The sequence below is a fragment of the Haemaphysalis longicornis genome, unplaced genomic scaffold (assembly GCF_048455015.1).
Source record: "Haemaphysalis longicornis isolate Haplotype H1 unplaced genomic scaffold, Haemaphysalis longicornis Haplotype H1 scaffold_12, whole genome shotgun sequence".
NCBI classification, from domain to species: domain Eukaryota; kingdom Metazoa; phylum Arthropoda; class Arachnida; order Ixodida; family Ixodidae; genus Haemaphysalis; species Haemaphysalis longicornis.
The window spans coordinates 23,137,220-23,149,293 of record NW_027526225.1 but is presented as its reverse complement, the minus strand read 5'-3'; the positions used below and the strand labels follow the sequence as shown (position 1 = coordinate 23,149,293).

Below are 12,074 nucleotides of genomic sequence, written 5' to 3'. Positions count from 1 at the left end.
CTCTTCCCTCTTCATTCCTACTTTTTCCCGAACATTGCTGCTACTGATGGTGATGATAGTAGCTATTGGTTTCCCCTTTGTAGCAGGGTGATGACGTGTCATGTTACCAAGAAGGACTAATATACCTATGTTTTACACCCTTGGTTTAATACTAGCGCTGCGTAGGGCAGGCACAAAAAGCTTATTAGGCACAAAATATATTTTTTTTTCTGTTCCAGGTGGTAACTGTCCTAGGCAATATTCCCCTCTCTGCTTTTCGTCCACCAGCATTCTAATCTTCTTTTCGTCGCGTCGACAGCCTTGAAGTTAACTCCCTCTGTGCTACCCTTAAATCCTAGGGCTTCTGGAAGCCTAATATTTCCCTCGTGTAGATTTGGATGGATACCCTCGCATTCTAATACTATGTGCCGCATAGTTTCCGTTTCTTTTCCATGGACCACGCATACCCCATCATTTTGTGAATACTTCCCCACAAAGCTCTTAGTTCTCAAGCAACCTGATCTAGCCGTAAAGAGCAAAGCACTGCCCTGGGAATTGTAGTAGAAGTTTTCCTTTCTGATGTCCAATTTCTCTGCCCTGTACATCTCTAACGACGTTTTAGCTTCCATCTTTTCTCTCCATTTATACTCTCCATTTTGCTGACAATACAAAAGTGTGGCTTCGCCGTATGACATGTACATTTATTTTTGCTCCGCGCAGCACATCCTTTAACATTAGCTTTTTGCACAACACGCAAGCTATGCACAAAGCCAAACACACAAACGGCAGGATGCAAGTGTTTCGGCGACTTTTAGCTGCAAGAGCAAATCGCTTGAGATGAGGTTCTAAAGATTCTAAAGTCGGACGTTGAACGTGTGTTGTAAACTTCAGCTGCGTGTGCAAATTTTTTGACTATATGGCTCGGATCTATAGAGTTCACTGAAGGTCCCCCATCACTTTTGAAAGTCTAAAAAGAGTCGCCGGCACGCTCGTGGTTGAGAACCACGGGATTAATGTATCTATTCGAAGGTGAACTCAAATGCAACGAAGGAGGAGCTCGTGCAGAAAATTGCCGAACAATGTCCACCGTCTATGAGGTGAGAGGGACATGCAGGACAACGAGGTGAGGAATATAGCTGGACTGGGAAGACGGAAACTTGCGTATTTTCCTAGTAAGCTGTTTGAATCGTATACGCTGTGAATGCATCGCCACGACAGCCGCTTAAAAACAACACCCGCTCGTCCACGAGGCAAGTTTCATTACGAAATAAGAAAAAAAAAAAAAAACCATGGTTATCTTTTCTTCCGACGAAATACCTAAGAACTTAGAAAGGGATGGCCGGCAGCTGATAGATGCATTTATTCCCTCGAAAACGCACTCACACCTCTCAAATCGGTCGTCGTTACCCCAGGGAGTCGGTGAGAAGCCACTGTCTGCCTCGGGGAGTTCTTCGACACAGACGATGACGTGTCCTTCTACTCCTCTTTCGACCCATGAACAACCGTCTTTCACGTGTGAAGAGCAATCCCAATGACTGACGTACCATAGTTTCTTACAAGGAGTAAAATCTTCGTTCCTCTCATCCCATTCTGATGAGGATGGTCGTCCCACGTTGAGTGTGGGATGGCTCACATTTTCGACCACGACGTCTCGTAATGAGGGTACTTTTTTTCTCTGCTTGGAGCCCAGCAAGTGTTCTAGCCTTTCTAGCCGTCGTAGTCATGCTAAGAAGCCGACTGCCTGCTTTCCAATATTCCGCGAATCCTTCATTCTCAACAGTTTCTCGGCTGTCAAAATGAATGCGTCCCCCATGCAAGCTCTTGCCACCGCATTGATCTCTCCTGTGCACCTCACCTGCCCGACCGGCTCCCGATGCGCGAGGAACAATAATGAACCCCAAGTGATTTATTCCGGATACGCGGCCGTTTCTTTCTTTTTGCACCCGCCGCGGTGGCTCAGTGGCTAAGGCGTTGCGCTGCTGAGCACGAGGTCGCGGGTTCGATTCCCGGCCGCGGCGGTCGCTTTTCTGATGGAGGCGAAAAGCAAAAACGCCCGTGTGTACGAGATTTCGGCGCACGATAAAGATCCCCAGGTGGTCAAAATTAATCCGGAGCCCTCCACTACGGCGCGCCTCATCGCCTGCGTTGCGTCGGCGCGTTAAACCCCACAATCAATCAATCAATCTTTCCTTTTGTAGGTGGAAGGCGCCGTGAATTTTTGACTTGTGCGCATCTGTCGTCGGCTTCCGGCGTGTTTGTCCTTTTACGCATGAGAAACTCGAAGGTTTGAGCGGATCGCAGCCCACGAAAATCACCGGTGATTTTTCCGCGGTGGTATAAACAACATGCTTACTCCGTGTGATCATTCTTGGTTTTAAACAAAAAAGCGGAAAAGGCGGGCTTTTTTCTGTTTGCATGTATAATGTTGGCCACCTGTGCAGATGCAAAGGAAGAACGGACGGAAAGGAAGGCTGATTGCACTAAACAATCGGGGGAGAAGAAACGCGGTGTATGAATATGAAAGGGGGAACTTGTATACACACTCAAGAAAGAGGGGACGGAAATCTACCGAGACAGTTTCTGGACGCGATTTAAACATAAACACTAGCAGGGAAAGGCTACGTAAACCTTAAAAAGAAAGAAGCCGAAAGAAAGTTGAAAAATACGGAAAACAGAAAAGCGACACACGCGGCCGTGCAAGCCTCCCACAGTCATACTCGTTCGGTTCTGTCTGATTTATTCGTTCGCCGGTTCCCGCACGTGGCGTTTTCATGTTTCCATTTCGTTGAGTTGTGTATGTTTGTGGGTTTGTGTTTATGCATTTGCTAGTTTCCGCTCTCCCATCTTCCGCCACTCCCCCTCGCCCTAGTCGCCATTACGGTCCTCGGATCAGACTCTCTCCCTTCTCTTTTCTATTTTCATAGTACGCGCCTCTCGCCCACTATTCTTTTTCTATTTTCAAAATGGTTATTCGTAAAGCGGGAGGCCGCGCGGAGAAGAGCACGCCAGTGAGACTGGAAAGGGCGCAGCACGTGCGAGGAGGGACGTCGTATAAAAGAGAGAAAGAGAGAGGTGAATAAAAAAGGCGATGGAGGACACGCGGATGGAGGAGGCGGCGAGAGAGGAGGAGCACTGGTTACAGGAGCGTGCGGATACCGGGGGCGAGGGCGAGTGCTATTACCGATGTCGCGTGCTCGCCCGCCGCGCTCGCTCGCTCGTGCTGGCGGTCCGCCGCAGTAGTCGTCCTTTGCTGCTGAGGGCGGCGGGCAGCTGCCGAGTAGGCCGCCGCTGCCGTCGTTTTCCGTAGCGGCTCGCTCGTCCGTGTTTTCGTGTTCTGCCCCATCGAAGGCCCAGCGGTCGACTCGAACTCAGTTCTTCAACACCGACAATACCGTTACGTTAACTCCCTGGACGCGCGGCCGAATCGTTGCTGTTGGCGTGCCGCAAGGCCTTGCACTGTGACCACCGCTGTTCGTTTGCCTCCGCCGCTGCTTCACTCCACGTGCTCGGCTCCAACGACGTCGTCGTCGTCTCGGCTCCCCGTCTTCCCCTCCGCCAGGCCACCCTGACGTCTGGCCCGCAACAACGGGAGCAGAAACAAGCGCGCGCCCACCGTCTCCTCCTCCGGTGGCGCCTCCACCTACTCTTTCCCCCCGCCCTCGCCCGCCTGCGTCTGCGAGACTCCACCCCCGAAAGGCCGCCGCGAGGCGACGGATCAGCGGCCTGTTTCACAAGCGCCGAGCGCGTGTCGAGCAACGCGATACGCGAGTGTTGTGTGTGTATGTGTGCGTGTGCCTTGCGTCAACCGCCTCGATTACGTACGACCGCTGCCGCCTCCGATCTGTCTGCTTGTATATCGTGCTCGATCGGTGTCGAGCTCGTTCCCCTCCGAGACGCGGCCCAAACTTCCCTTCGGGATTTTCGCCTGCCTATCCGCTGTTGAAGGAAAAGAGAAAAAAGAACGGATAACTGTCGAGCCCGGGACGTTCCTCCATTGACGGCGACGCGAGACATGTGCTTCGAGAATGTCGCCGCGGAAACGCCGGTGATGTCCGCTGCTGTGCTCGTGCCGTTGTCGTGTCCCTTGCTCGTCGCCGACGTTTGTGGCAGTGAAGTGTTGTTATCGGTTCGTTGTTTTTCGGCGGTGGTTGTCGCTGACGTGATGTTGCGAAGTTTCGGAATCCCTCATCGCCGATGTGTGGAGCCTCGGCGCGAACGTCGCTGAGAGCAACTTTGATCGTGACGTCATTCATGTTTTGGCCCCTGTACTGCCGCTACCGCCGCACTGTAAGTAAGATTAGATATCTCGTTGGGACGTATCGTGGAAGGGCTCACTAACAAAACTAGGGGGCTGTGATTGCGCGCTGCCCTTCCATGAAGTTACAGACGAAATCGTACTTTAGGCTGGCCTACATTCCGTGCAGTTGCGGCAATGGCAGAAAGACCTGCTCTTTTTCACTCTTTGACATGTCTTTTTTCCCGTCAAACCTCGTGCGGTGCTCAACTTGCCAGTTGTCAGGGGAAGTTCTTGAAAGATTAAACGGATCAAATTTAAAATAATCGCTAAAGCTCATACTGAAATTTAAACGATTGCCTTCCGCAGTTTTTTGGTTCTTTGGACACATTTGGAAACAACGTTACATTAAAAAAATCCTGCTACGTACAGTTCTTTTCTCTGCTGACAGACTTTGTGCTGTGATACCTCAGACAGTTCAGTATGAAAGACTGATGCCATCTGTACATGAGGTAACACAGGATAAGAAGGTCGCAATGACCTGTTATAGAAAACCTACGACAACGAGCAGTATTCAGTTTCATTTCATCTTCAAAATAGGTATTAAAAACGCGCGCGGATAGGCTTGCCAGCAAGTCGGGTCTTCACTTCGTGCACAACGTTACCACAACTTTACTACCGTCAGTGTTATACGGGGGTTAAACAGTCAAATTGGGAAAACAGTTATGCATGGATGAAAATGCGTCATGCCAAAGAAGGGTGAAAAACAATTTGGGGGGAAACTTCGCGCTGGAAAATTACGTGGACGGCAAGGAGCCATACGAATGAATAGAAGCCCGAACCCCAGAATAGTCTTCACTGTAAAGCTTGTAGTGCCCCCTAGCGTTAAAAAATGAAACGACAGATCGGTCGGTTGCGAGCAGATACAGCCATTGCAGGGCAGTAGCGGTCCCAGAGATCGGTTTTGGGGGGGGGCGATTTTTGGGGGGGGGGGGGGGGGGGGGGGGCAGGCGAATCGCTCCCCTCCTTGCGCCAATTCTGCGGAGGTGGTGATAACCATGGAGGCGTGTGCGCGTATGCGGTGCAACCCGCGCTGGGATTTAACTTCGCGCAACTGGAATGCTTAAAAAAAAACTAAAAATAAGAAACTGAGGACCTCTTTGGGGGGGGCGACCGCCCCCTCCGCCCCCCCCCCCCCTTGGGACCGCCACTGTTGCAGGGGTATCCGTCTCCTTGGAAGAATACTATACCGTAAGAGCTCGTTAATTCGAGCTTCTAGTTAATTCGAACTCACGCCCTGGTCCCGGCAAAGCCCTTTATGTTTCAATGGGGGAAAACTCCCGATAATTCGAACGCGTCGGTATCCACAACAGTTAATTCGAACTGGCATCCCCTGGTTTTCATCGCGCCTCGCAGAAAAAGTCGGTCCAGAGTGATTGCAATGTGTTGCAGATTCAAACCAAACCAAATTTACTAGAGATGAAAAACAAACTCAACAGAGAAACAACCGCGTGTCGGGCGCGCTACGCTCCTGTAACAACTTATTTCGCTTTTACAGAAGGCACCGCGCCACTGGCGCAAGTGCTCCGGCGCATGCCATTAGTATTTACGAAACATTGTTTACGAAATCACCTGCGACAAACGTGTAGTATCGGCTAATTCGCAATAGCGAGACGAGAGCTGGCTTCCTTGTGTTCTGCCCGCACAGTGTGACGCGATGTCCATTCATTCTATAGCGCTCGCCCGCTAGTTCGAACTCCGCTTAATTCGAACAATTTTATGTTCCCCTTCGAGTTCGAATTAACGAGCTTTTACTGTATATACTTGCGTAACACGACAGCAGCTTTTATTGGTTCGACTCACTCAGCCACGACAGCTGCGGACGCCAAACAAAATCCTCCCGTCGCTTCCGTTGTGTTTGTAACCGTTGATCAGTCTGGACTAGGGGTGTTTGAATTCCATAAGCGGGTCAGACTTTTACCAAAATTTCCGTACAGCCCTTAGTAATACATCACTCGTACAGTTTCCTTTTTTTTTTTTCTTTTTTTGCTAGTGCACGCAAGCCTTTTCGCGGTGCTGCTGAGCTGAATCAGCGTCAGGGCTCCCTTTCCTACGCCTATACACAAAAGATTGATATTTTTTCGGCAGGCAGATATCGATCATTTTGCATAACTTCAACCACGCGGCATACGTAGTAAGCCACTGGTCTTATCTGGCTGACCGTCCCGCTTTGGCAAAGTGTTCTTCTCTCGCAATCTGCGGACACGACAAGACAGGAACAAACACTATGTGTTAAAGAACAAATGAGAAATTTCAAGTCAAATTTCAAATTACGCTAGTTTTCAATGACGAACAAGCAACACCATGTGTCCTTTTATGTGGAAGCTCATACCTAATACCTCCTAATTATGATTTCTCACATATCTAATAGGGTTTCCTCCCATATCTCCCCTTTCCGCAGTACTCAGCACAAACCCCTACACGACGGGGTACGACTAACCCCTCCCCCTGTTCGGTCACATCCACCAGAGCCTCGCCGTAGCGATATCGCTCTATCTGTATCTATATATACAAAGTTAATCACGGTTTCATCCCATTGCATTCACGTTTACGTCGTCACCGTTTAGGTCTAAATCACTCTTCCTAAGGAATAACATTTTTATCAGTGGTGTTAAAGAGGCCATGAGGACAAAATACAAGTTTGGTTCATTACGAATACTGTTTTTTCAGGATAACAATGATAGCAATCTTATCGCAAACTTCGAACAGATAACGGAGATGTTAAAGAAAACATGGAAGGCAGTGTCCACACCCCAGCCACCTTCCGGCAACTTTTATATGACGTCATAGGATCTTGTTTGTGCCCATAACACAGCGCAAAATTTGACTCTATTTCCATACTTCTTGCTTGCTTTTTTGGCGTTTCTTTCCTGTTATAAAACGCCATTAATTTCTAAAATAAGGCTGAATGAGGTACTTCCACATGCAGCACTTCCACAAGATATACCTTCCCATCATAACAAATATATCACAGGGCACTCCAGTAGCATCTCGAAAAGGCAAGAACCGAATTCCATAAGGGGTATAATGTCCGTGTCCTTTTTAGCAGTTCGTTGTCGTTGAAAAACATCCCAGAAAAACACCGCATCCCGGCACAAAACAAAACAATGATCAATGGTTTCAGGTTGATTACAAAAGCGGCAATTGTCAGACCAAGGAATAGACATTCCTTGGTGGCCGTTTACCTAAAACATCGCTATGGTGCATGTCTAGACTTTCGTAGTGGGGCCTCTAGTTCAGTTTGATCACATCACTTGAATTCTTACGTGCAGTTAACATACTAAAAATTGTTTTTAGTGCTGAATTATGTGAGATCACTCCTGACCATAACACGTCCCTGTAGCGCGACATTTGACTGTATTTCCATACTTCTTGCTTGCTTTTTCGGCGTTTCTTTTCTGTTACAAAACGCCATTGGTTTCTGGAATAAGGCTGAATGAGGTACGGAGACATAGTTATTTCAAATTAAACAAAGCTGTATTTTCTCTTGATGGCCCCCTGAACTGATAATGATAGTTTAATCTTCTTCTGGCCCTTTGTGACAAGTGTCAGTGAGACGGAGGAGCGTGTGCTTCTCTTTCACTAATTCCAATCCCGACACTAAAAAAAGAATAATCCTGCACTTCGCCCACACTCGTCGCTTAATAAGTCCTTTCTTTCTTATCTCCTATTACGATCCTTCTCCGTCCCGCTCCACAGTTTGTCATTTCCTCGGGGCTTCTGCTGCCTCGTAAAAGCGGTTCCTCGCTGCATTCATGTGGCCTCTCCCCAGTAGAGCCATGATTTTGACACGTTACCTGCGATAAGGGACAATTTAGGTGTCAACGAAATTTTGGAGAACAGAAGAGTTCTTGTGAGCCTTTTGTTTCTAAAAGCAATAAACGACAAGAGGGATACTCGTTTAGGATTAGCCGCGGTGCGCGTGCGGCGGATGTATTCCATGGCAGAATGCGAAGGCCTGCTCTTTTCTAACCGTCACGCGTTTATGCTTGGACTTGCGAAGGACGCCTTATCGGCCGCACCTGTCGTATCTCCCACAGACGATTAGTCAATAGGAAGCTGACGCACTGCCCTAAACTATTTAAAAAATAAGCGTATTGTGAGCGTGTTTTGTGGCAACTCTTCTGCAAAGAACAATGGCGTCGCAACAAGAGATGGCGGCACCGGGTTTAATTATACGCCGAGAAAGTTGCTTAGTAGCGCGCTTCTGACGCATTAAGTGTTCGTGTTTTCGTAGCATTTTTAGTCATCGCCGCGTTGGCGAGGCGATCCAAGTGGCTCTGCCCCCCGCGGGTAGAACAAATGAATGAGCGTGGAATCTATACACGGATCGATCGATTCTTCTCACGCACGTTAGCGTTACCGTGCCCCTTCCTTTCCCGGACACCAGGCGTCGCCTAGTCTTCTTAAAACACGCGTAAAAACGTCGACTAAATCATGACCATGAAGATGTGTAAACATCTTAAGGAGCATGCAGAATGCCACTATGGTAGTACACTAAACACTCGCTATATCGAAGTCCTCAGACAGGAGGTCGGCTTCGTTACAAGGGGTTCTTCGTTAAAAGCAGTGGTGACTTCCTTTGTAGGCACAGCAGTGGCGACAGTGAAAAACCTTGCGGTAAGAGCAAATTTGAATAGAGCGGTTTCGTTCTAACGAAGGTTCGCGTTTTGAAATCACAGACTGTTCCTCCCTCCAGTGACAAATCTGTACGTTCGTCCGTACGTCGCGAAGTCTCTCAATCGGAATTTTATCACGCCCTTTATGCCAGGCGTGTTGGCGTGCGTGCCGAAGCCAAAAATAATTAAGGACTGATCGTTAAGGACCCTTGTGAATCTCGCCAGGGCCACTGGTACGGAATTTCTCGGACATAATGATTTCCCAGCCCTTGTATCTTACCCCAATCTCTCTCCTGGTGTTTAGTTACGAAACTATCAGTTGGGTTAGGGTTCGGCCCAAGGAATACTAGCCCTGAATGATGGTTGGCCTTTCCTTCTTGTTTGTATTTCGTTAGACCGACTTCAATCACATAGTAACCAGAGAGAGAGAGAGAGAGAGAGAGAGAGAGAGAGAGAGAGAGAGAGAGAGAGAGAGAGAGAGAGAGAGAGAGAGAGAGAGAGAGAGAGAGAGAGAGAGAGAGAGAGAGAGAGAGAGAGAGAGAGTCGAAGCCCCTTTCTTAAGAGAAACATGGTTAAAATGCGAAGCTTTCTCCTAGTCAAACCGAGTCAAAGTCGGAGTCCAAACTCCGAACTCCTTCGACCGTGTCGGAATGACGCAATCGGATCGACGTCGACTTCTAACGCGTGGTGTCCACGTTCGGTTCCGACCTCGGGAAGCGTTTTCTTTTCTTTTGAGGCGCTTGATGGGCCTTTTGTGGAAACCCGTCATCATCACGTTCCCTCCCATTGTTTAGAGCTGGCTTTCCTGCAGCGCGTCCTCGCGTACGGTCGCCATCAGTGACGCAGAGAACGTTTAAATTTAAAAAGAGCGCTTGATTGACACACAAAGCGAAGCCCAGCAATGACTTGGCTTGCTGCTGCATATCGTAACGACTAATAATCGCTCTGCTGTATACCGAACCCTTTAAAGTCGACTTCGCAGGTACACACACTGCATTGCTGAGAAGACTGTTTTTGAGGGACAATTAGCGCAATTTGATATCAAAGTATGAAAACTCTAGCGGGCTCTATTGGATGTAGCGCGTATACACCGAGCTCGTTTAAAGCGGGCTGCTCTCCTTTGCAGAAATGCGTTGCTGAGAAGACATCTTTAAGGGCAGTATTTTATAGGTCCAGTCGGGAGCCTTTTCGCGTGTGGTGAAAGTGTTACACATCAATCGTTGCCGGCAGACAGGCAGACTTCCTCATGGAGTCTATTTTAAATAATTAAAAGCGATTTTAAAAGCATTTTAAAAGGTGAAGCACGCAAGAGCACTAAAGAAAACGCAAACGCTAACAACCCGAGGAACGTGCATGTAGTAGAGTATGATTACGTTGAGCGTTAATAGAAATTAAACCTAACCGCAGCTACGGAGAAAAGAGAGAAATGCCTTGTAGCCCGCGTCGTAGCGAGTGCGGTGACCTGTGGTCTGACGCCATCACGGAGTTTCGGGCGTGCGTCACCGCGCAGACGTAAAATTATCTTTACGTAGAATCGTGGTGTGGCGTAGCGAGGACACGCACACAGTACGTGTTCGATGTCCTCAGGACATCCACAGTGGATGCAACCTGCTGAGTGGGTGGGTTGACGATTTTCTGGTTAAAGGGGCCATTAAGGCAAAATACAAGCCCGTTCACTTTAAAATAACAAGTTTGTTGTAACGAACTCGCTTCATTCCGGCCACGAGAGATGTTTTTGAGAGAAAAAAACGCGAAAAACGTTAAATAGAGCATTTAAAATACCTGTGACAGTCACGTTAAATGGGTAGGAGTGACTTATAATGGGCTGCAAAAATTAAAAACAGAGTTAGTTGTCAGTGTGTTAACTGTATGCTGCTACTTAAAGAATACCATCAAAAAGAACTGGAGCCTCCCCCCCCCCTCCACTAGAATCGCCCAGTCGTGTTCCTTGGCGGTGGCTGATGTTGGCGGCCCCAATCACACGAATAAGATTCTGTGACGTCATACAGAAAGCGCCGAAAAGTGGCCGGGCAGTCGCCACTGCTTCATACGTTTTCTCTAATATCTCCATTATAAGTTTGAAGTTTGCGATAAAATTGGTATCACTGTTATCTGGACAAAAGGGTATTTTAAAGGGAAGCTTTCGATCCCTCTCTGATGGCGACGTTGTCCCAAAACGCACTGCAGGAAAGCCAAATGTCTCTGGCGATGATGGTGATCGTCGTTGAAGTGACATACGGTTGAAACGCGAAGGTTTCTCTGATCAAAAGCCAATGTCTTGAAAGTGTCAAGTCCAGAGTCCAAATCGCTGCGTCCAAAACGCGCTACAGGAAAGCAAACGTACACAATGGGTTTCCACAAAGGCACATCAAGCGTCTCACGTAAAAAATGGCCGCGTATCTGCTCCCTTCGTTGCAAATGTCGACGAAAGACGATAGTCAACTGGCGCCCCCGGCAATGAATGCCTCCATTCTCTTTCCCGTTCACCTCTCACGCTGTTCCTCTCCCGTCTCGTTCCTCCCAAGATGCACGCTAGAGGTTTGCTCAAGTCAGTTCAAATTTACCGCGTTCTACTGCTCCAGGCCGGGGGCATCGATGCTAGCGCTGCTGTGCGGCGGAGGCGCGCGTGATTCGAGGCACCGTGCTACAACGTTTATAGAACCACGTTGCCTTTCTACACGTGTGTTCCAAGCGGAACGTGGAACATATCTAGTGGAACCTTTCGTTACTGTTGCCGTTTGATTTCTTAAAACTCCTCCAGAAGCTGTAGTGGCGCGGTCAACAGCAGGCGACGATTTTCTGAAGTTGATGTACTATTTCATTTTATATCGCAAAAACTAAACATCCATGCGATTAGAGGCATTGGGGGGGGGGGGGGGGAACCCAAACATCCATGATTTTTTAAACAAAGGAACACTGCAAATATCACTTATGTACTATTTGTTGTCTTATATTTGCGTAATGTCTTGTTCTTGTTGAAGAATGTTGACAAGTATGAACATTGCCACCCGGACTTGGACGTTTAGGTTTGGCTGTAGGTGCATAAGACTATTGCGCAGATTTTGTTTCACTTTGGCCGGGTGACTGAATCGAGCCATAGAGAGACAAACAGGCATACAGGAAGACCACAATTTCTGCGTTTAAGTAACCCAAGAAAGACCATCGTCTTTTAAAAAACGCTT

The 12,074-nt window shown here is 48.2% G+C and overlaps 1 protein-coding gene across 3 annotated transcripts in view; it reads left to right on the top strand.

Moving 5' to 3' along the window:
• The window catches only part of LOC144162492 (uncharacterized), a 269,103-nt gene that overhangs the window by 235,470 nt on the left and 21,559 nt on the right, over window positions 1-12,074 (top strand). The window contains exon 1 of one of the 3 annotated variants that reach the window (XM_077693049.1): window positions 2,814-4,266. The exons of the other annotated variants lie outside the window; for them this stretch is intronic. The gene's annotated coding sequence lies outside the window, so the exon portion shown is untranslated. Of the gene's footprint in view, window positions 1-2,813; window positions 4,267-12,074 lie in introns of those variants that run through there. 3 annotated transcript variants of the gene reach the window in all.